The sequence below is a fragment of the Sarcophilus harrisii genome, chromosome 2 (genome assembly GCF_902635505.1).
Source record: "Sarcophilus harrisii chromosome 2, mSarHar1.11, whole genome shotgun sequence".
NCBI classification, from domain to species: domain Eukaryota; kingdom Metazoa; phylum Chordata; class Mammalia; order Dasyuromorphia; family Dasyuridae; genus Sarcophilus; species Sarcophilus harrisii.
In genome coordinates this window covers 519,529,658-519,554,189 of record NC_045427.1, presented here as the reverse complement: position 1 = coordinate 519,554,189, position 24,532 = coordinate 519,529,658, and the positions used below count along the sequence as shown (strand labels likewise).

Here is a 24,532-nt window from a genome sequence, read left to right as displayed (position 1 = left end):
ACTGAGGCAGACCTGGGACTTTTCTTTACATCAAATTCAACCAACACTTTTAACAACTTACTATGAGCAAGGGACATTGCTAGTTTCTTTTAGAAGATGTGGACATCTCCCCATCACCACTCCCATAGCCATTGAAGCCCTTCAACTACCCTTCTTCCACCCAACTCCCACAAACACATAGAACAAAACTGGGGAAAGCAATCAGAAACCAGCTTCTGGGTTGCTGTCTATCAGGACCCTTGTGTCTTTACAATGAAGTATTTAATAGCAATTGTGAACAATCATCCCTGCCTACCTTGAATGACCACAATATCTTTTCCAAGTTGAGGCAAAGTTCTAACCTACTACAGAGAAGAACAGGAACAACCCTGACTTCCCAAGAAATCAGCTGAAACAAACACCTCAGAAAGATCCTGGGAGCAGTCCCTGGAGTAGATTCCAAGATCATCCCTATGGCATCAAAAGGAACACATTTACAAAGCATTTTAAAGTAAAACACTTTGTTCACAACAGCCCTTTAGCCGATGAACAGTTAAAGAACTAGGATTCACCAAAGGATGATAGAATCATCATGAATTTATGATGGAAGAGACTTCAGAGGTCATCTTGTCTAGATAAGTCTAGAGCTTGAAGAGATTTCAGAAGCCATCTCATGCAAACCGTTCATTAACAGGTGAGAAATTGATGAGGCTGAATTATTTGTCCAAAGTCACATTGGGAATGAACATTAGAGGTAGAATAAGAATCCAGGTCCTCAGACTTCAGAGGCAATTAAGTGCCCCTTCCACTGTATTATGCTGCCTTCTTCAGAGATAATCTACTACAAACCTCTCCCTCATTTTACATATGAGGAAACAGAAATTAACTGGCTTACCCAAGATCCCATAAGCAGGTCTGACCATGCTGTTAAGTCTATCATCATAGCAAATTGAGGGAATATTTGGGGAGGAAAGGAGGAGGTGCACAGCTAGAAAAATTGAAGTCACTGCTGGGAAATAGGATCCTGAAACTGCTTGAAGAGAGGAAGTTATACTGAGGCTCCTGGTTTTTCCACTTCCAGGGACTTCTGATCCTGAGGCATAGTGGTGAGGTGGAAGTCAGGACTGCTTGGGCTGAGGTGTAGGCTTAGCCATTTACTGGCTGGGTGATCTTGGACAATGGATTAATGTCTCTGGGACTCCATAGCCTTATGGACCGGAAGAAGAGATTGGACTGAATTCCATGGTCTCTCACGTCTCCACCAGCTCTAAAACTATGATCCTATGATCTTGTTCATCAATGGTGTTAGAACCAGGACCAGAAGTTCTGCTTAGCTGATAGTGGTCTCGTATGAGGGTCAAGGAAAACGATGTTTGGGAGACATTTTTCAAACTAAAGCTAGATTCCAGTGTGAGGTGGTATGATATACATTGTTTTCTTCTGGGCTGGTTCTCTGGTTTCTTTCAGAGTGGCTCTCTTGCAAGGCTACTTTATCATTTCCCACTAGGCTACTCTCCTATATCTCTCCAACATATCCCAGAAACTCTTCTTCCTGGAAGATCCTTTTAGGTCTGAGACTTGCACCTCAGAAGTACCCTTTGGCCCTGGAGCCCCTGATTGGAGAGGGGATGGCTCTTCCCAGAATCTTCATTTAAGGAGGATATCCAGGTCATCTCTTAATTTCCCCCAAAGCTTTACCTTCCCTGACGTACTTTCTTCCATTCTGCACCCCCACAGACACACACACATACACACTTTGCTTTTCAACTTCCTTTTTGTGTGGTCAATGCCATTAGAAAGTAAGCACCCTGAAGGCAAGGATTGTGTGTCTTTTTGCTTTTTGAAATCTTATTCCCAGAACTTATTTTGCACAGTACCTAGCAAATAGCAAGCACTTATGAAATGCTTGTTGACTGACTTTTTGTGCTTATGGTATGTCTCTCCTAGGGAAGATAAATTCTGCCTGGCTCAGATGTGAACACATGCACATCACATGTGGAAATGCCGGAGGCAGCAGGAAGCAAAGGAGAGAATACAAAGGCACGTTGGTGACAAGCACTGCTGAGCAGAGTAGGTTTGCCACCTGACAGTCCAGAATTCTGATTCTTCCCAGAAGCTGACAAAGACTGGGGGCAGGGAGAGGGGAAGGTCAAAGAGGAGCATGTGGAATACTCACATTACCCTTCTTGTTCTCCTGAGCTATTGCCCATTCCCAGGACACCCTAATTTTCTCTGCTTGTTCTTCTTCACCTTGTCATCCAGCTCTGCCCTCCACACCAAACACCATCATCACCAGGCTGGCAGTGAGACCTTTCTGAAGAGTCAAAAGCACCTATCTCTGGGCCATTGATTCAGCTGCCCTGCCTGGGACATAGGACGTTGTATAATATTTATGGAGCACAATAAATTCTGCATGGCTGGCAGGAAGCACAGGAAGTCATTTTGAATCTCACCTTCACCATCCATGGAATGAATGGGAGTCAAGTTTTGTTCTTTCATTTGATGCCTGGGGCTAGAAAGGGAAGTGAGGGCAGAGTTTGAGGAACAATCAGGAAATGACTTTCAGTGCAGGAATCAGAATTCTTAAAAGCAGAAGACAAGCCACTTAACCTTTCTGCAACTCCAGCACATCCTCCGTAAAATGATGGATAGTCATCTAGATGATCTAAGGTTCCCTCCACCTCCTCTTCTGTCCTGTGATCCAATGGCCTAAGTTCAAGTGACAATTTTGCCTTTCTGATTGAAGAGCAAATCTCCTTTTCTCTACAGGTCTGCATGTTGTCTTCCCCAAAGATGAATATCGATACACAGAGAATTTAGACAAAATCAGATTACTCAGGTATACTCTAGGGACATCTGAATCTGTCGTGCTATTTCAGTAAAATGTAAGTTTCTTGAGGAACCATGTTTTTGTACCCATAATGCCCAACACTTAATAGTGTTAACTTGAATTAAACTTATTAGATATAGGTCAAATCATCATGAAAACTGAATACCTTTTCTCAGTTCAACACATTTCAAACCTAACTCAAACCTTCTATATTTCAAATGTATGACTGACCACCAGGAAGACTGAGCAAGAGAGTATAGATTTATCAATGCAACTCATCCTTTCCAATGAAAAACAACTTAAAGTGAGTGTCCTTTGGGTTAATAACATCCTCTTCATCTATAAAAGCCAGCACATCTTAGGAGAGTACAGGAGAGAAATGGCACCAATCTTTGCCTTCCACTTAACTCCCATTAAAAGAAGAACTCACAGATTACAAGGTGACAGGGAAGAAATCAGCAGAGTCAAGGACACTTTTGTGCATAATGAGAGTTGTGTCATCCCTCTTGCAGCCCCCCTGTAACAACTGTGAACTGACCCTCATTTCCTGGATATGTCCCTGCATCTGATTCTGCCCTTCACTGAGTTCCAGGCTACACAGCATCCTTCCTAATGAATTAGTCACCCAACACCTAGGACAGAAGGAAAAATAGCCTATGGAGTCACCCAAATGCTGGCACAACTTTTTCTCTTAGAATCCTACTTCTAATCTACTAGAAGTACCTCACACTTATGATATCATTCAGTTCTCATTTTTCTCTAGGATGACATTTCTCCAACAAGTAATCAGGGAAGAACAATTGGTCCTTTCTCCTATTCTGTCAAGCAGGGTTTCCCTAAGTGAACTCAAGAAAATTTCCCATTTGCCTTTTGTGACATAGAGTCTAATGTCACCATAATAGAACTGTAATTTTCATCAGTCACAACAAAATCCAGCCAAGAATGTTCAGATTTTATATCTAAGCTCATAGCCGATTCTTTCACAAATTTCTTTTGCCAAATTATGTTGCTTAATCCTATTATGAAAATTTAAAAAAAAACAACTCAAGTCCAGAAATGTACTTACTAAACATTTGGTTTTTACTCTGTATAAGATCCCATGCTGATCACTCGTGGGGATAAAGATAAGTAAGAAATAGTCCCTGCCCTCAATGAGCTTACAATGTAGCAAAGGAATGTGAGACAAAAATCAGCAAATCTTCCTAAATAAGAGATGGACAAAGTATGTGGGGTGGGGTTCAGAGGAAGAAGAAAGCACATTTGGCAGTAGTTGTAGTAATGGAAGAGGGTGCTCCAAGAAAGATTCATGGGAGAAAGGCATTTAAGATCACTGGCAACATGAATGATGACTAGAATTTCAATAAGCAGAGATGGGAGCAGGAAGAGTATTTGAGACAGAGAGAATAGCATGAACATGGCCAAAAAATTATGAGCAGGGAAAAAAACAACATCGAGTCATATAGTTTGGCTCTAGCAAACGGTAGATGAATCAATCGATTAATCAATATGCATTTATTAAGTACCTACTCTGTACCAGGCATTGTGCTAAGCATGAAGGGAAAGAGAGAAATAAGGCTGCAAGGGGAAGCAGGAGCTAGATTATGTGTTGCAGTGAAAAAAATGCTGGATTTATAGTTGGAGGACTTGGCTTGGAATTCCAGCTCTGAAACTTAATCCTTGTATTACCTTGGGATGGTCATTGAACTTCAGTTTGCTCAGCTTTGAATTGAGGGTTAGAGGTGGATTTGATTAATTCAAAGTTTCTTTCAACTCTAAATCTTGATCTTATAATTATGAGGAGCTTAGAATGTCAATCTAAGGAGTTCATTAAGTGTCAAAAGCTTCTAAGTAAGGCAGTGCCATTATCAGAAAAAAGTTAAGAATCAATCAACAATCCTGTGGTTTTTATATTTGCCATCTGATATTGGGACTTATAAAAGACAAGAAAAATATATTTGAACACAGAATTTGAAGCAGATCCTCTGTTTCCAAATATAGCATTCTTTCCACATAATCTACTGCAACCTTTCTTCTAGAGTTAGTATTTATTTTATGTGCCAGGCACATGCTAGGTGCTAGGAATAAAAGTTCAGAGGATGAAAACAGTCCCTACTTTCTATAAGCTTACATTCTAATGGAGGGGTATAGATAGAAGTATACACATACATACACACACATACACACATACACACACATGTGTGTATCACTAATAAATACAACATAGTTAAATACAAGGTAATTTAGTAAGTACTGTACTAGCAATCATTATAATTAGAAAGATGAAAATGGTGGCAGTATGTATGTAGGAGGGACTGAAGAGGGAGAAACTAGAAGCAGAAATACCAGTTAGAAAGCTCTTAGGGTATTCCAGGTAAGAGGTGAGAGCCTGCAAGTATTTCCTATTGGTTGACAGCATTCATCAAGTCAGGGAAGGGATCCTTGGCCTTCTATAACATAAGTTCAAAGTCCAGGTGGACTTTTGTTCTTATGCCCTTTTGCATATAATCTGGAGGTCAGAGAGAGCACTCAGACACATGAGCACCTACACCACCACAGATGCAATCTAAAGTTCCCAATCACAAGAACAGATTAGTCACTCACTTATGACCATAAACAGGCACACAATGCTCCATGGAGACAGACACAATCCTGCATCTACCAAGCTACAGAGAATACACACACAATCAGGCTTGTGTTCATGAATTCATTCAGGAGCATATAGATAGTATGCACAGATACTATCAGACTAAAAATCAAAATCACACACACACACACACACACACACACACACTCCCCTCTTGCTTCCTAGGCTCAGTAAGAGCACAGAGTTCTATATAACAGTGTCTCACTGATAAGCTAGAAAGAGATAACCAGGTTCCTTATCCTGACTACGCCTTCAGGATAGCCCAGCTCCCATCAAGGACAGAGCACCAGAGAAAGGAAAAAAGGGAAAGCTTCTGCCCTATGAATACCTTCCACTCTGAGACTGCAGACCCAAACTGCAAGGCTGGGTCAGCCCCAGTCTCTGCCAAAAAAGCTCCTCAAGGAATTAAATTGGCTGTTTTGCTGCTTCTCTCCCCCTCTAGTTCTTCCTCTCCCTCTCTTTCCCTCTTCATCTCTGTCTCAGCTTAAGACCTGCTTCAAGTATTCCCCACAACCTTTACTTTCCCAACACACACACACACACACACACACACACACACACACACCCCTAGACAAAGAAGACATCACCATAAACCAGATCTCAGGAATTCCCTCATCAAACTCTGAACCTTTATGTTCCTCCTTCCCCACAATCATTTCAGCCCTGAGAACTTTTCTGGCAGAGGCACTGGGGTAGCAGCCAACTCAAAAGTACTCTCACTTATAATCTCCCTGCCAGGGACTCCCCTCAGCCCACACTGGGAACTCCAAGCTGGCTCTCTCTACTCAACCTCTGCAAGCTCATTATGTGGCAGGACATAAGGCAAGGGTTTCCCAAGCTGAAAGGATCATAGATGATTTCAAAAAGACTCACCAAGACCAGAGCCCTGAAATTACAACTAGCTATTTGATAACAAGGGAGAATTATTAGCTCTGTGGATAGGATAAGTCAACCTCTTCCCTGCTCACCCCCAGGCTCTTCTTTTAAACCTTCAAAATTTGGCCTATTACAAGGCCAAAAGGGAAACCAGAACTAATGCATTCCAAACAGCTTTCTAGTGGGAGCAGTAAACTGGGAAGCAGGGAAATACAAAATGAAAAACATTAATAAATTCTAGATTCTCACATCAAGTCTCAAACACTTAACACGTGCTAGCTGTGTGACCCTGGGTGAGTCACTTGACCCCACTGGCTTGCCAAAACCAAAAATCAAACAAAAAAGAAATTCTAGGTTCAACAAGTGAGGTAGAGGTGTGCCTACTGCAGACTTCAATTAAAAATCAGAATCAGCTAGTCCTTCTTCCTTCCCAGTTTCCTCCTCCCTTCTTCTAGAAATAAACAAAATAAGTAATGAGCTACCTCTATCAATTAGAACCAGAATTTTCTTTGTGAAACTGAGTTGAATGAGAGAAATACTATGGGACTGGAGATGAGCAAACAGACTGATTTTCAAAACCTAAAGAAAAAGTAATTGCTTCAAGCTATAGTCTGAAATGCTTGATATCAAATGTAAGTAAAATTCTAGGATAAGATTATTAAAGGCATATTTTGTAAAATTCCAGTCATTCATTCATTTATACAACATTCTGTTACATCTGGGCCTCTACAACACCCTTAGCCCTCCAAAATCAATGGGACAGAATAACATACAAATGCCATCTGAAGTGGAGGCCCTGTAATAGACTTAACTAAAATAGAATTCTGATTCCACATCATTTGGGAAGTAGCAAGCACAGACACATTACACATAGCCCACTAGAGGAGTAACAAAGACACAATACACAGGTTCTGGGTCCATTTTACCAAGGACTGGTACTAAAAGAAAAACATCCACATCAGAGATCCCACAGCATAGTTATACCATTCCCAAACTCTTTAAGCATAGATAGATCTATATCTATATCGATATATACATGACTGAATCTTCCAGTTTCCCAGGAATGACCAGTCATTAACTAACTGGGAACTACTCTAGTTATCTTTAAATCTCCTCATAACAAGACACCCCTGCATGCTTGTAAGAAGTATAATATAATTCAACTGTGAATTGGCACAAGCTTTCCCTTTCCAAAGTGCTGGCCCAGCTTGTAAGTGTCATCTATTGTGTCTACTGTGAGTGTCTTGTGTTCTCTGGCCATGGTGCTGACATACTGGTATGTGTACAGAACACCGTGCCAGCCACAGACCCTGCTTTCATGGCACTTACCATCTAGAAAGAGAGAGAGAGTGATTTCTAAGAGTCAGCATGTGCTCATTAAGAATGAGTCATGCCAGACTAATCCTCATTTCCATTTTGTCAGAGATCCTAGACAGGAAGATGAAGAGAATGGCTTGGAAATAGTATATCTAGATTCCATCACAGCATTTCACGATATCCTTCACAATATCCTCCCAAACAAAATAGAAATCTGTAGACTGAACAAAATAGATTTGAAACTGGCTAATGAACTGAACTCAAAAAGAGATAGTGCCTCTACAGCTAAAAGTGATTTCAGAGCCCATATAATGCAAATCTTTCATTTTACAGATGAAGAAACTGAGGTCATAGAAGTTAGACGATTTGCCCAAGTTATACAGGTAATAAGGGACGGGTCTAAGAATTGAATCCAGATCCTCTGATTTATAAGCCAGCACGCTTTTTACTGTATTATGCTGCCTCTCCATAATTAATGACTCAATGTCAACCTGGAGGGAAGTCTCTAGTGGGACATCGCAGCATTTGGTCCTTGGCCCAGTTTTGTCCATCAGTGACATGGATGAAGGTATAAAAGGGTATAGCTCATCCAATTTCTAAATATAGAAAACTGAAAGAGCTAATAAATTGAATGATAGAATCAGGATCCAAAAAAAATCTTTAAAAACAAGAACAAAAGATTAAAACAGAAGTTAACAAGATTAAACTATAGAGATAAATGTAAAGTTATAAATTTGGTTAAAAAAATCAAATATATGATAACAATATTGGGAAGGGGAAGTGACTGGAAAAGAGCTCATGTGAAAAATCTAGGTATTTCAGGATACTTAAGCTCAGTGAGTCAGCAGCATGATGTGACAATAAAAAAAAATTCAAAATCTAATATGATCTTATGCTGCATTAATATAAGTATAGCAGTCAGAATGAAAGAAGTGATAACCCTGTTGCACTCTGCCCTGGTCATACTACATTTAGAAAATTGGGACCAGTTCTGAACACCACATTTCAGAAGCAACACCGACAATGTGGAATGTATGCAGACAAGAGTGACCATGGTGAGAAGTCAGCCAACTACAGGAACATTTAGCATGGAGAACAGAGAGTTTAAGAGGAAAATTATAACTGTCTTCAAATATGTGAACAGTTGTCATATGAAAGAATAACTAGACCTGTTCTGTTTGACCTTGTAAAGCAGAAGGGAACCAGCTGGTTGAAATGAATTACATGGAAGCAAATTTCAGCTCAGCATTAGAAAAATTCCTAATGCATATCTGTTCAAAACTAAAACAGACTGCCTTTAAGAGTACTGAGTCTCCTGTCAACAGAAGTCTTCAAGAAGAGGTAAGATGGATAGGGTATCCTTTTCAAGGATATTCTAAAGGAATTTCATTCTCATTCATTCTCTTCCTCTTCCTTTCCTTCTCTCTCCTTTTCTGTCTACTCCTACTCCTCTTCCTTCTCCTTCTCTCTCCCCTACATACACACACACACACACACACACACACACACATATAATTTTCATGTGTATATACATATATTTATACACATGTGTGTGTATATTTTATATTGTAATGATATTTTTAATCTCACAAAAAGTAAAAAAAATGTAGCATTTTAAATCATTACAAACAAAGTATGGTTAATTTCTCCCTTTCTAAAACTACCAGCTTTTTCCAGGGATCCATAAATACCTGCAGGCTACCATCATCTGTTAATATGAGAGCTCCAGATTCCTGTTCACAAGAATAAAAATTGTTGTGTATCTGGGATGGGTTCCCTTTGGACAAAAGGAACCAAACCTGATAATTCCCATATTTAGTGTAACATAAAACAGAATTGGAAATCATATTTATAAGAGTTCCTGGGCATCATCCAATAGGGCTTCTAGAAGATTATAGAAGTTTTCATACTCAAGCATATCTCTAAATCTAGCCTTAGAAGAAAACTCTTATCTTTTCTAATTCTGGCATTTTATAATTCTAGAGTCAAAAATGAACATTAAAGATCAGACCATAAATTGTGGTATATGAATGTTATGGAACATTATTGTTCTGTATTCCCACTGGGAAATGAATGTAAACTATTTGCATTTTTGTTTTTCTTCCCAGGTTATATTTAACCTTCTGAATCCATTTCTCCCTGTGCAACAAGAGAACTGTTTGGTTCTGCACACACATATTGTATCTAGGATATACTATAACATATTTAACATGTATAGGACTGCTTGCCATCTAGGGGAGGGGGTGGAGGGAGGAAAAGGAAAAGTTGGAACAGAAGTGAGTGCAAGGGATAATGTTGTAAAAAAAAAATTACCTAGGCATATGTTCTGTCAATAAAAAATTATAATAATAAAAAATATCAGACCATCTCAGAGTTTTTAACTTGAGTTCCACAGACACCCAAAGGGTCAATGAATAGATTACAAGAGTTCTATTCATTTAGGGGACAAGTGTTACATCTTTCTTACTTTGAGAAGTCCATGGATTTCACCAAGCTGCCCAAAGGATCTATGATACAAAAAAAGTTAAGAAGCCTTTCCAATCCAATCCTCACGTTTTACAGATGAGGAAATTGTGATATCAAGAGAACAAGCCACTTGCAAAACAAGCTAAAAAAATCCAAGATGATGCCCTGTGTCTTTGGACTTCCAGTTAAAACTCTTTATGTTGTAAGAGCAGACTTGTAGATAGTCAGACACTACTGGACCTACTTACCCCACAGAAGGAACAACCCTGCACTAAAGAATCTCATGAGAGATCTCACTAATCTCAAAAGTCACAGGTCACAAGGACTCAAATCCTTTTCCTATTCTCTCCCTTATATTCCAAGAAGTTCTGCTACAAACAGAATTTTCTGTCTTCCCAACTAGGCTTTTAAAAAGCTCAGTTTCATTTTGGGATGAACATATAAGGAAATTCCAAAAGATATAGAGACAAACAGGGCAATTTTATTAGTTTTACATTTAATATGCACTTAAAAGAAAACAATATTGTATATAATTTTAAAAATTCACAGTATAATAGATAATCTTTTTTGCTTTCTGTATACTGAAGTGTTCATGTTTGTTTATATTTAAAATTATAATAGGAAAAAATATAATTTTTAAAAAGAATGCACATCTTCCCCACTAGGGTTACCTAAATCTGGCACATAAAAACAAAGCAAAGTGCATGTCAATGTTTACATGGAGCCAATGACATTAGAGAAAAAGGAAGAATAGAGACTTTGTCCCAGCAGAACAGTTTAGATGTGAATTTGGTGATTTCTAAGGTGTCTTTCCTTCTAAGTCTGTGGATATGCTCTCCACAGTGTGTATATTCTCTAGAAGAGAGAGAAGAAGAGATATTTGTTTCCTATATCAGACCATATCGACAAGCTGCAGACACAGGGAATTCCAAAGGGATTTGTAGGGATGCATTTGTCACTGAATCACAGAATAGATAAGATCCTGAGAGATCATCTACCTATCCAAGCTCATCCATGACCAATAATTCATTCTGTGACATCCTCAATAAGTGATCATAACTCCTGCACCTAAAAGTCTTCAAGGAGGGAGAATCCACTCTCTGTTGAAGCAGTCCATTACACTTAAATACACTTTATACAAAAAGTGTATTTTGTAGGTGAAATTGTTGATCCATTTTGTAGATTAAGAAACTAAAGCAGGGGCAGCAAGATGGTATAGTGGATAGAGCACCAGTCCTGAAGTCAGGAAGACCTGAGTTCAAATCTGACCTCAGATACTTAAACACTTCCTAACTGTGTGACCTTGGACAAGTCACTTAACCCCAATTGCCTCAGCAAAAAAGAAAAGAAACTAAGGCAGACCAAATTAAGTGATTTGCTCATCCTCACTTGCAAGAAAGTGTCTGAGGCAGGATTCTAGCTCCTAGCTATCCCTTTCTTCCAAGCAAACAAATCTAATACTTCTCTCACATGCCAGGCTTTTGGATACTTTGAAACAACTCTCTCTCCCCTTTAACTCTTCTTTCTTCTAAGTTGGATTTTTCTAGTTCCTGCAACATATCTGGCATGGTTGCCATTCTCCTCATGATCCTGGCCACCTTCCTACATATGCTCTCCAACTTATCAATGTCATTATTAAAATGGTAAAAATAGTCCTGAACACAGTATCCTCAATGTGACCTGACTAAAGTAAAGTCCCCCTTCCAGAGGGAAATCCACTTCCTTCCTTCTGGAGCCTCTTCATTCTGTCTAAACTACCATTAGTTAGGGAGGCTTTCATCTTATCCTACTGACTAATATCGAATCCAAATCCACTAAAACATCAATTTCCTTTTCATGAAAGTTGTTGTCTAGTCATTTCTTTACTATCCTGAACTTAGGCTATCCTAAACTTAAGAGTAGGACTTATCATTTAACTCCTACTCAATATCACTATTCTAATTTTCCACATTGTTCTAATCAGTTGATTAGATTCTGCTCTGTCAACCCATTGTCTAAACAAGCCTTTCCAGTTTCATGACCTCTGGAAATTTGACAAACCTGCCATGTATGTCTACATACAATCCTTATAGACTCCACCCCCCTTTTTTAAAAGTTGGCACATTTGTCCTTTTGCAGTCCCGAGACATCTAGATCTTCATTCACTACCAGTTTTCATAACTGTCACAAGGTCAATGCCAGCTACATGCTTGTTAACATCTTGATCTTTCCCCTATTCCCTTGGGGATATCAGAATGAGAGGTCCAAGAGAAGATCCTGAAACATAGGGCTGGGTGAGAACTCAGTTAGCTCTGTCCTAAATTCTCTCATCCTTCAAGAAGCCTTCTTTCTCCTTTCTTACAATTCTTGGTTCTCCTGACCTAGACAATGGAAAAGAACAATTCCAGAAAGAATTCAAAGACAAAAGCATCACTCAACCCTCCTGTTAGCTACTGGAAATCTGATCATAATCACCATCTCTCAATGCATTCCAGGTAATAGATAAGGACAAAGATCTAGTTGTCTTGAGCTAAAAGAACCCATGCAAGAATTAAAGGGAGAACTAGGGAGGAAGGAACAAAACCTGGGGTTGGAGTTATCCCTTTTTTTGGCCATATTAATTTATTTGGTAAGTCATGATACTCCTTCTGTCAATGCAGAGCAGCAATCACCCTGCAACATTTAGTCTTGGGGACATTGAGAAATTAAATGCCTTGCTCAGGAGTACAAAGCCAGTTTGTGTCAGAGGTAGCACTTGAATTCAGGTCTTTCTCTCTTAAGACCAGTTCTCTACTCACCATACCATGTTGTTTCTCAATTTTAAAACTAGTCAAATGAGAACATATAGATTTGGGTCTGCATAAGGATTGCTACACTGAGTCAGCTCCATAGTCCCTCCAGCTGAGAAATGTCTCCAACAGAAGCACCAAGGGGGCTTCTTTGTAAATAGTACAGAAGTCCTCCTGTCCATAATTAAAGATGTACCCAACTAATTCTTCCTTCTTTCCTTCCATTCTTCTTTCCCTTTTTTGATTGGACCTATAATATAGTTCAGCATTTAGTTTTGTTGCATTCTGATTTTTTCATTTGATTTTGTCATCCTCAGCTTGTTTCTGGTTTGTTACTTCTTTCTTAGCCCTTGGCATCTTTCTAACCGCATGTCTCTTCATTCTTTTGTGTATTTAACTTAGCTTCCTTTCTGTATTTGTGCAGAATAGTGAGGATAGGGTAATCCGGCTGTTAAGAAGTTGTATGAGGAAGACAGAAGAAAAGGTAAGAGAATGGGAAAGCTGAGGGAAATGAAGGAAAAATTCAGTCCTTGGGTTTAGAGCTTCCTCTATGCCTGTCCACTTAAAGCACTTTCACTTTAATTTACACATTTTTTTTCCAGCAAATAGACTGTCACAATAATACAGGCATTAATTTATTTCTGTGAGAGCGGCACAGATCACATCAGAAAATGACTGATTGTCCTGATGGGAAAATTACATTTACCACGGAGGCAAATAAAGTGTGAAGATATACACTCATAATGAAGGCTTTTGTCAGCGATGGAGTGAGTGCACAATTGGCCTCCGCTTCCTGTATAAGTAAGAAATAACTGTGAGTTCAACAGCAAAATTAAAATGGAAACATAAAGGCCTGGGGAAATGCATAGTAGCAAAGGTCAGCGGCTGGCAGGGCTGGCTCTGGCAGAGGGGCTGGGTTGGCAGATTGCTCTAAGAACTGGGAAGGGGGTCGGGAAGCACACAAAAATCCAGCTCTGCATATCTGTAGGGGCTGCAAAGTAAAGCAGGGAACTTGTTCAACATTGGAAATTCATGGCAAATTCCTCCTATAATTTACTGGCCAGACTTGGAGAGATGAATCTTTGAACTCCAAGAGAGACTTTGAAAATCTCTCTCAGTCACAGCTCTTCAACCCCTGTCTGTAGTGAATTAAAGGGAATTATGCACATAAGCCCCCACAGATCAAGGGGAGACCTAGCTCTCCACTTCAACCATCTGAGATGTGATTATGCATGTATATATCAAAGTAAAACAGGGGCCCAGACAGGGGGGAAATACATATACCTGAAATGCAGACACCTAGAAGCTTCCTAGTATGTTGATCTCAGAGCTGAGAACCAAGAGTTTCAGTTGATACAGAAATAAAAGAAAGAGGATGAATATATACCTGATCCTCTCTTCCACCCACCTGCTATTTGCAAAGGTTCCATTCCCATCCATGAAGGAAATTCCCATGTGCATCAGCATCCGGTATCATGAAATTATAGCACAGAAAAAGATCCCAGATCCAGAGCTGAAAGGTGGAACCTTAAACTTCATCTAATCTGAATATCTCATCTTATAGATGAAGAAATTGAAATTCAGAGAAATTAACTCGACCAAAGTCACATAGATAATAAGTGACAGAGTTGATATTCCAATAAATTCCATGTTCTTTTCACTAACCCTCACAGTCCTCCATACTGTGGAGGCCCATCTAGGTCAGTTCTCTCATTTCATACACAAGACATCAAAGGTCAGGAGCATTTTCTTTGTTTGAGGGTCTTTCTTTCTTTCTTTCATCCCAGATTTCTTCCCTTTGTTGAGAGTGACTTACAACATATATTAAATGCATGAAGTCTTCTCCTTGTAGTAAGGACCCTGCCCTTGCACCCATTGTCTATCTTTTCAACTCCATGGCCATCAATGGATTTGGAGCCCTTGATGCTACTACTAAGAAAAGAAATCTCAACTCTATCTTTGAGGACACATAGACTATCTGCCCTGAAGAGACAGAATGTTCCCTCCATTCCATCCTATTGTTGCTGTTCAGTTAGTGCAATCATATTCAACTTTTCATGACTTAGGTTATGGTTTTCCTGACAAAGGTACTGGAATGGTTTGCCATTTCCTTCTCCAGCTCATTTTATAGATAAAGAGACTGAGGCTAGCAAGGCTAAATGACTTACTCAGAGCTATACAGCTAAGAAACATGAGGCTGTATTTGAACTCAGGAAGATGTGTCTTCCTGACTCTAAGTCTGACATTCTATGTGCCACTTAGCTGTCCTCATCTCATCCTGTCTCATCCTAGGCAATTTAATAGGGGTCCAGGAGTGGTAGTGGTAAGTCAACATGGCATAGCAGAAGCAGCACTGGACTTGGAGTCCAAATATCAGAGGTTCAAATATCAAATTGATGTGTCCATGGACAAATCATTTCCCTCTATCATCCATTTCTTCTCTGCAAAATGACTGAGGCTGAACTAACTTTTTAAGCTCTATATTCTAGGAGTCTACAAAATAAATCTTATCAAGATGTCCTTAGAAAGAAGGAGGGAGCCCAACATCCAATATCTGTGTCCCTAGTTTCACTAAGAACTCAGCACAGACCAAGACTCCTGATCAAACAGGTGGCTCAAAAATAGATCTAAAAGATCACACTAGGAATATCTAAGCCCAACAGAGATAAATGCTAAGAAGGAAAGGAAATGCTCAAATTCATGTTGAATTCATGGTGAGAAGGCAGAGTCAGGATCAGGTGGGGTTTGGTTAGGGAGAGTGTAGTGCCTCCAAGATCCACCTTCTCCAGATCTATAGCATAACCAGCTCACCAGTCAAAAATGTACAGTTGAGAGTGTTCTTGGCCTCCTTTTCCATTTTTAACTATTAAGGTAGTTTCTCTCACAACTTAAATAAGAAATCATCACAATTTATGGAAATAAAGGTCATTTATACAGTCTTCTCAATCCTCTCCTCCAAATCCTAGACAATCAAACCACAGAGAGAGAATTCAATTAGTTCCTTTAGGACAAGAGTTAGTTGGAAATCTATGAAAAAGTGAGAGAAAATCATTGGAACTGGCATGGAGCCTCCAATTCTCATCCATGAGAGAGAGGGACAGAAGTGCCCTTAACTATCTGGATGATCACAGGCAACCTCTCTGGGTTCACGAACCTCTCTGGGTCAGTTCCCTCTGTTGTAAAATGAGGGGATTAGACTAGCTGACCTCCAAGGTCCCTTCCAGATCTAGCAGTTGAACATTATTTGGCTCTAATGAAGAAATTTAAGCAATATCTCTGTCCCTTGATAGATATGGATCCCTGAATATGAAAAGGATCCCCAAATGAATTATTAACCATGGGCTGGTCTTTCAGTCTGCTCACAAGAAGAAAATGAATGCCTTTAAATCAGACAGTTGCTCAGCACCTTCTCATCATCACTTAGTGTGAGTAGCTGGTATCATGCTCAGAATCTGGTTGACATGCTGCTATTTACACCCTTTACCAGGGGCAGGAAAATTTTTACATCTGAGGTAGGAGACACAATGTTCATAGCTGATATGTTACAATTGGCAATTGTCTATCCGCGGGTCCCTAAAATGAAAAGGTGAGGAGTGCAGAGGGTGTGGGAGAAAGACCATCATTTACATTGATTCACCTAATCCCTGAAGGAAAATATAATTAGCCACAAATGAAAGGAATGAAATGAAAGTTGACTGATTAGTTGCCATTTCAAGACCCGTGGTTCAATTAAACTAAAAGCCTCTTTTCCGTGCTACAATGAATCCTGCCAGGCATCGATGTGAAATGTAACCATTACAACCTAAAAGCATTCCAACAATGAGGTTCCTGCTAAATCCTAGTCAAGACAGCCCAGCAGCATCAGGTCAGATTTACTTGAGGGTGGCTTCCTTCAAACAATAACAATCATCTGAGCCTGGGGGGTTATGGAGTTATAAATTGTGAGTGAAAAGTGGGGCTTTCAAGAAGCAAATGTGGGGCACAGTAGGAAGAGATTCCTGGGTTCCTGGAAGTTTAGAATCTAGAGCCAGATCACCTGTACTAAGTAGCTGTGAGTCCTGTAACCAATTGCTTACTCTCTGTTTCCAAATTAGTCAAAATGAGCTTATGATGCTCTGGCCTAAATCATTGGGTTATTATGCAAGCTGGCATAGTAAAAAGAGCAAAGTAAAAAGATTGTTGTTCAGAAAACTTGAGCTAGAACCCTGACTCTATTACATATTATCTATGTGACCCTAGAAGTCACTTATCCACATTAAACCGCAATGTTTTCTTAAAAAAAGAAGAGTTGGGCTAAATGATTTCTAGGTGCCTTCCGGCCTTAAACCATTATCTATGCATTCCTCTCTCTGGTACCATTCCTTTCTAGGTATTCCCCAAGGTTCTGTCCTAGACTCTCTATTATCCTTCACTTTCTTTATTTTTGGGGTATTGAAGCAATAAATATAACACATTTCACTCCAGCCCCACCATTCAGCAGAAAAACCAAAGCTCTTTTACAATTATCAGATTCAGAAATTTAGAAAGATTATTTATTTCTACCCCATCATTTTATAGATGAGTAAACTAAGCCCCAGGGAGATAAAATAGGAAAAAAGAAAATAAGCAATTATTAAGCACCTGCTATATGCCAGGAACTTTACAAATATGATCTCATTTGATCCTCATCATAACTGAGAGGTAGATACTATTACTACCTCCATTTTATAATTGACGAAACTGAGGCAAAGAGAGGTGATGTATCCAGGGCCACATTTTTAGGAAATGTTTAAAGCTGGATTTGGAAACAGGTCTTACTGACCCCAGGCTCAATATCTACTGTACCGCCAAGCTATCAGCCTCTAAGCTAAGTGTCTTGAGCAAAGTCACTTAGGTATTTCTAACTCAGGGCCTTTGACCCCAAAGCCAGCATTCTTTCCAATGTTCCACTTTATCTCAGAAACGACTCTCTTAAAACATCCATTTCTATCATTTCTCCTCCTCATCTCTGCAAAGCCTCTTTGAAGATACTATAAATCAATTTTAAGCTATGAGGACCTCAATGCAACACTTCCATTTTATACAGAAGGAAGCTAAGGCTAACTGATTTGCCCAAGATCACACAGCTAGAAAGTAGCAGAGTTAAGCTTGAATCTAGGTGAGATACTGTTGGGGTCCTGATGCCTAGTTAGAAAAAAGCTTTCACCAACAAAAACCTCAAAAACAAAAAACCAGACAAGGGTCCATGACTGTAAATTGCTACTTTGGCCTTGGAGACTCTCTGAGCAGCTATTTTCAAATTGTGATTTTAAGCTAGGCAAGAAGAGAGTTCTCCCTTCTGTCCACCATCCAGTCCTGCAGCTTTAATCAGCTTGTAGCATTCTAATACCTCACATTTTGGCAGTGCTTTAACATCTATAAACCATGAGTTCAAATACTGTTGTTGCCATTTTACAGATGAGGAAACCAGGGTCACAAAATTATTTGCCCAGAGTCAAACAGGTGATAAATATCTGAGCTTAAATGTGGACCCAGATGTTCTAATTCCCAAGTCTAATTCCTTCTGCCATATCACAAAGCCCACCATAAGTTTAATACTTCAATATCATACTCCAAAATATCTGTGACTACTCAGTAAAGATATGTTCTCCACCTGTACAGATCCCAATCTATCCATGGTTTAGGGCATGGTCTTCATGAGCTGCTTTATTCATGAAAGCAGCTCTTTTAAAACTGCCCTCCTCCATGAAGATGTCTCAGATTTACAGAATTAACTTCTATTAGTTTTGCTGAAACAAAGGATTCAGTCTCAAAATACAATGATTCATATATCCTACAAAACATAAATAATCAAATATTTCAATATTTTTTCAGACTTTATTGTTCATTTATCCATATCTTCAATACAATATGACTAACGAAGACATGTCTATACATAATTGTAATGAGTCTCATTTTTCTTGTCTTATTGATTGGGGGAAGGGAAGGAAAGAATTTGGAACTGAAAATTTTTAAAAATTCAATTAAAAAAATTTTTTTAACAAATCATCAACACATCTATCCTTTCATAGACATTAAATTTCCCAGGATCAGAGCTCTTAACCATGGAACTTGTCTTATAGCATACTTAGTTTAGCATAAAAATACTTACTTAATGAGTTCTTTTTGCTATGAAGATATTATCCCTCCCCCCCCCCACAAGCTGTTTTCCTTTATCTCTTCTCCCATAAACAAACACACAGAAAAAATTCTGACTACATGTGTTGCCTCCACTTTTCCACCTTCCAGGCACTGTTCCATCCCCTTGCAATCTGGCTTCTATCCTCACGACTCTTGAAATGGTTGGTTCCAAGGTCACCAATGACCTCTTTTTTGCTTTAAAAAAATGGCCTTTTCTCAGACTTTGATCTTTTTGACCCCTCAGCAGCTATGTTAACTTCTTTTCTCTCCACAAGTCTCACACACTTACCTCTCACCAGGCCCTCTCCTACACTAGGGAAAACTGAGGTCATTATAACGTGAGCTGCTCCCTGTTCTCCCCTTTTCTTCATCCCAAAACCCCTTGACATGATTCCCCACTCTTTTCACCTTTCCCAGTTTGACAATGAAGTGGCCTTTTTCCTTGCCAAGGCCAATCCCTCAACAATCACCTATTCCTTGTGATTTCTTTAACAGATCACAATTTCTTCTTCCTCTCCCCTTTTCCTCTCCCTCTCCCCCTCCTTCCCTCCTTTTCCTTCTCCCTTCCTTTTCTACTGCCTTCAAACATGTCCAAGTTTCCCCCATCTTTAAAAAACCTTTAAACCTCATCAGTCACTAAAATTCTCATCCTAAAACTGTCCTCTCTTTCTCAAAGTCCTAGAAAAAAAAGTTATTTACATTCAATGTCTTGATTTCTTCTCCTCTCCTTACTCAATCAACCATTGGCAATCTGGTTTCCAAAACTAAGCTCATTATCTTTTCCCCAAAACTCTTCCAAAATCTTTCTGTCTGCCCAGAGTATTTTCATTCTTTCAGCTTTGTAAGTTCATTGGTAACTTTAATATTATATCACTGATTGCTTACCTTTCCTTATATCTATCACATATCAAGTCAACTAGAAAATTTTTCCATTTCTATCTTCCCAATATCTCTCAAATCTGACCCCTTCTCACAAAGCGACCATTTTGGTTCAGGTCCTAATCACTTCTCTAGATTATTGCAACAGCCTCCTAATTGTCTCCAGCACAGGATATTCCAGATCCAGTCTCTGACTGTGCACAAACCTGGCATGTACTCCCTCCTTCCTCTGCCTCACAGCCCCTCTCTTCTTTCAAGATCCTCACCCTCTGTTAGTACCCTCCATCTCCAAACACTTTGAATTTATTTTATATTTATTTGTATTTATTCTATTTCTATTTACTCTGTATGTACTTTCAGAATATATACAGGAAAGCCTTGTCATCCACCCTATTAGAATAAGAGTAACTTGCAAGCAGAGATTGTTTCATTTTTTGTATTTGTCTCCCCAACTGAATGCCTGGCACATAGTAAGTACTAAATAGTCTTTTTGGTTGATGTCATGATCCTCTTTGATAACAAAGGACAAACAACAACAATTTAATATAATGCCTTCACATAGTAGACAATTAACAAAACTTACTAATGGATTGATTTTTCTTCTCAGGATACTTTCTTGGGGGAAAGGTAGCAAGTGTTCTAAATTCAATGTCTATAGCTCATCTTGAAATGGAAGGTGATAATAGCAGCATCCACCTCATAGGGTTGTTGTAAGGAACAAATGAAATACCATATACACTTTGGACCATAAGAATGCTAGCTCTTGTTGTTGTTGCAAAAAGCCAAGATGACAATATGATCTCCCACTTATATAATCCAACTCATCCTTGAAGAATTTGCTTAAATTCTGTCTTCTCCACAAAGCCTTCCCTGACTACTCTAGTTCACATTCATCTTTTCCTTCTCTGAATTTAACACTCATAGTTAATAGTCCATAGTTTATGTAGAATTTCATGTCTTTGTTTCTTATCCATTAGCTTCCTTTTATCCAATGATACACAGCTCTCTTGAGATCAGTACCATGTAACATATGTGGTCTTAGGTAGCAACATGGACACTGGCCCAGGATGATTCTTGGCAGACCTCAGTTAGCCTCTCACTAATTAATTAATAATTTTGTGTCTGGTGGCAAATCACTTTTCTTCTCAACCTCAGTTCCCTTTCTTATAAAATTACTTATAAAATGGCAATAATAGCCCACCATCTTATCTTGAAAAATAAGCTGTATGAAGCACTGTTTTATATATGGTAGGCAATCATTGCTTACTTAATTAAATTAAAGGATATGTAAGTATATTAACAATATAGCTATGTCCTCCACATAGCCACCATCATATAGGAAGTATTCAAAAGCTTGATGGATTGGTCTCCTTACTCATGAGCCAATCACACCCAGACACTCTGTACATTCTCTGGAAATCATCCATGATCAATAATATAACTGAGCCTAAAGGACTTGGCCCAGGGTCACACTGCTAAGAAGAGTCTGAGAAAAGATTTGTACTCAGCTCTTGCTGATGTCAGGTTCAACTCTCTATCCATAATGCCCTTCTAATTTATTAGAGATGGCTGCTTCTAAATTCATAAATATTGAGATTAAGTGAACTTCTCTCCAGGAGATAGGGTTGTTGTAGTATTGCCCAAGACCTACATGCAGTTATCCTGTTCACTATGTTTTTCGACATCACAGTTTCAACAGATTGTAGATCAGCCTAAGAAATTAAATGGGAACTTGGAGGGAGTTTTGCAGAAGCTGCAGGTAACGCCTGAAAGCCAGCAGACAACAGAGAGCCTATAACCACATGCTTAAGCCAGAATTTACAATAAGGTACTGTAAACACCTCATAAAAGAAAAAGAAAAAATTCAGACTTCTCTGGTACAGAGGGAGAGCCAAAAAATTTTATAGGAATTTTTCAGATTGCAGGGGCACTGTACCCTTAATCCTTACAATGTGGAAGTATTAACTATATTTATTGCTTACTTTCAGTAAAAAAAAAAATAAATAAATAAGAATCTTGGACTTGGAGTCAAAAGACATGACTTTCAATGAGAGCTTTGATACTTATGTGATCTTAGATAAGTCATTTAAATTCTCTGAACCTCATTTTACTCATTTGTAAATTTGCAATAAAATACTTCAGCTACCTTCCTCTGAGGGCTACTGTAAAGAAAGCATTTTGGAAACTTAAAATGCTGTAAGTTAATATTAAAATGAAATTATATCAACAGGAACACTAAGAACTGACCGCTCGGGTAAAATTTAGCTTTTAAACAGAAGACTTACTCCTTATGGCCTAATTTGGATTCCAGCATCACACTGTCTCCAACTCTATGAAATAAAGCCATATAAAAGCTGCCCATGCTAAATGCGCCTTCCTGGTGTCTTCAAGCTGGTCTATAATAAGTATTCCTAATTGTGCTTGTTAAAAAGTGGATTTATGAATCCCAATTAAAGCTGCTTTCACTTACTCTGCAGCCGTTTTCAATACCAACAAAACTTCAAGATGAAATTATTTTAGGTGGGTGACAGAATAATTACTAAAACATAAAAGGATCTACCAGTTACCTCAGTTTCTGCTCTCATATTTCTGTAAGGGGACCTTTAGGACAAGCAGAATTTTCTTCCCTCTCTCCCTACCCCCCCAAAAAAAGGTTTTACATGCCCATGCCTCTCCCCTGGAGCTCAGATTCAGATGCAGTATTCCCCCAGTTCCCAACCACAACCTGCCTGGCTTGCTTTTTTTTTATCTCTCCCAGCCCACCCGCCTCCATCAGGATAGTCTAAAACCTTAAGGCAGCACACATCTCTGGACTTTATAACAGGCCAAAAGAGCTTAGGAAAGAGAGAAAAAGAGAAAGAGAGAGACAGGAGAAAAAGTGAAAGACAGAGATAGAGAGAAAAAGAAAGAGGGAGAGAGGGAGAGAGGGGGAGACAGGAGGAGAGGGAGAAAGAGAGAGGAAGGGAAAGAAAAAAAAGGAGAAAGAAAGAGGGAGAGAGGCATATCTATATATGTGTGTATAAGCATTATAATACATGTTCATGCATATATATTATTTCACTATAATTATATGAAATGTTTATTATATATATGCTTTATATATACACATATATAAAATTTTTGCCAACTTTAAAGCACTTTATAACTCTTAGCCAATATTATTATTAAGGATTTATCTATCCAATGCACCACATTGCTACATACCATTGATAGGGATGAGGATTGAACTTGTGATTCCATTAATCTAAGCATGTCCTAGATAAGAAAACTCCATCAAGGCAAGTTGATAACTTCTCTGCAACTCACAGAGAGGTGAAATGATTTTCTAGGATTACATAGCCAGTTGTGTCAGAGGCAGGACTATGAATCTACATCTTCCTGGCTCCAAGTTCTTAAATCATCCTAGAACTTGCACATACTAAGATTACACTTGCACATACTAAGACTACAAAGACAAAAATTAAATAGTCCTTACCTATAAAGTATTTCATCACGTATACATGTGTTAATTCTACAATTCTCATTCGTTCCAAGTCCCAGAATTCTCAAAGATGGGCCAAGTCAGTCCTGGAAGGTATCCCCCTACTAAATTCCCATGACCAAGACAAAAACCTTCTTAGAAACCTATTTCTGCTCTTTACCACAATTAACTCAACAATAATATTGTTGATAGGCTATAGGGTCCATAATTTAGAGCTGGGATGGACTAAATGGAAGTCATTTAGTTCAGTGGTTCTCAAAATGTGGTCCAAAGAACCCTGGGGTTCTCTGAAAATTTTCAGAGGGTCAGAGGTTTCAAAATTGTTTTTTTTTATTTCTAATATGGTAAATATCTATAAAAATAACTACATAAAAACTTTGGCCAGAGACTTAATAATATTTAATAGTATAAATATACTGAGAACAAAAGTTTGAGAACCACTCTTCTAGTCCAACCTTTCATTTCATAGGAGTAGAGAGTGAGGTCACGCATAGGAAGCAATAAGAGCCAGAATTGAACCCTAGTCCTCTGACTCCCAATTCCTTGTTCTTTCTCCTTAATCGTGATTCCTCACTTCCAATATTGTGAAGTCTTGTTGGCATTCAGCCGAGTCAGAATTACACATTTAAAGCTAGCAGAACTCTAAAGGTCTCTACCACAACTTCCTCATTGTACACCAGAGGAAACTCATGAGTAGTCAGGTGGTCACGTGGTTCAAGGCAGAAAAGTGGCAAAACCGAGATTGAAGTCCCAGACCCAGGTCCTGGGCTTCCCTCCCGTACTGCGCTGCCTCCCCAGTGCGCTCCCCTGGGCCGTCTTCCCAAGGAGGAGGAGGCCAGCTGCTTGTACTCCGAGAAAGGGTGGGAGAACACGGCTGGGAACGCTGCGTAAAGTTGGGTGTGATCTCCATAAGTTCCCTGGGCTAGAAGAAAGGGAGAGGGATGGAGAGGGGGTTGGGAAAGAATCATGGGGCGAGGGAGGGGATCCCCACCCCTCCATTTGCCTGTAGAAGTCGAGGTGAGCGGCCCAGGTCAGGCACACTTGGGTGAGAAAACACTGCAAAGTGTTCATTAGAAGTCAATGCCCAGAAGCAATTTCCCGTCATGGCAAGTAAGTAAAGAACCAGTCCTGCC

At 39.2% G+C, this 24,532-nt stretch overlaps 1 protein-coding gene across 1 annotated transcript in view; it reads right to left on the bottom strand.

Annotated features, from left to right (window-relative positions):
* The window catches only part of LOC116421836 (multiple epidermal growth factor-like domains protein 11), a 232,309-nt gene that overhangs the window by 173,458 nt on the left and 34,319 nt on the right, over positions 1 to 24,532 (bottom strand). The window lies entirely within an intron of this gene.